We start from the raw sequence: 1,476 nt of genomic DNA, 5'->3' as shown, positions 1-1,476 counted from the left end.
GTATTATTATTATTATTATTAGTAGTAGTAGTAGTAGTAGTAGTAGTAGTAGTAGTAGTAGTAGTAGTAGTAGTAGTAGTAGTAGTAGTAGTAGTATTTTTTAATTATTATTATCATCATCACAATCATCATCATCAATCATCATTTATATCATCATCATCATCATCATCATGATCATCATCATCATCATCATCATCATCATCATCATCATCATCATCATCATCATCATCATTTTTTAAAAATCGTCATCATCATTGTTATCATTAATAGTAGTATTTTTATTAGTATTATCATGACAATCTTATTTTATGATTATGGCAATAACTATTAACCCAGGAGCCGCTGTGCTGGACAAAAGGGTAGGAATGAGGCAGAGGGAGAAACAGTGACGAGACGTGTAGCTTACTCTGTGGGCCCGTCACAGCCTCTACACACTGTCGGTGTGTACGTGTGTTCTGGTGACACGCTACAGACACACTAAACACACGCTACACAAACACACACATACGCACACACGTACTCACACTAGATACACACATATATACACCCACACATACACACTACACACCCATACACACGCGCGCGCACACACTCACACACACGCACAGACACACTACACATATGTACACCCATTAGATATACACACACACATACACGCACATATACGCACACTCATACACCCACATACACACACTAGACACATACACACACGCGTAGGCACACTACACACACTTACATACACACACACACACACACACACACACACACACACACACACACACACAAACATACACACACACACATGCACGTACACACATTACACACACACACACACACACATACACACACACACTCACATACACACACGAAGCACCCACTACACGCACACAGTTTGTGACTTGTTCCCTGTGTATCAAAGACGTGTGTGTGTTGCCTGTCTTGAAAAGACGTGTGTGTTTCATGTGACGTGTGTGTTCCATGTGTGTCAAAGACGTGTGTTGCCTATGTGTCAAAGGTGTGTGTTCCTGTGTTCAAAGACGTGTGTGATTGGGCGGTTGGCGGGTGCTCTGGTGTGGTTTGCTCCTTCTTTCCTATCAAACATCTATCGTCTTTATCTTCCCTCCTCTGGTTTGGTCCTATCGGAGATGGATATTGCAACCGGTAGTCTCGTCTTTTAAAAGGGCTAACCTTTAAAGTGTTGAAAGTGGCGTCAAACACAAACACGTTCTTACTGTTTCTTTCTGTTAATATCCTCCAGGAGTGTGGGAAACCCTGACCTTGACCTTTTACGCTCGGAGCCTAACCTTGACCCTTCACCTTATATGGCTGGAGCCTGACCTTGACTGTTCATCTTACCGAACCTGACCTTGACCTCTGAGGTCACAGAGCCAAAGACTTGTATGCCGTCTGTTCCTATAGTCAGGTGGACACAGCTAGACCAGACCCCTGCGTGACTTAACACTCGAGGACACACAC

Source organism: Aplysia californica, unplaced genomic scaffold (assembly GCF_000002075.1).
Source record: "Aplysia californica isolate F4 #8 unplaced genomic scaffold, AplCal3.0 scaffold00464, whole genome shotgun sequence".
NCBI lineage: Eukaryota > Metazoa > Mollusca > Gastropoda > Aplysiida > Aplysiidae > Aplysia > Aplysia californica.
This window is presented reverse-complemented; position numbering follows the sequence as displayed.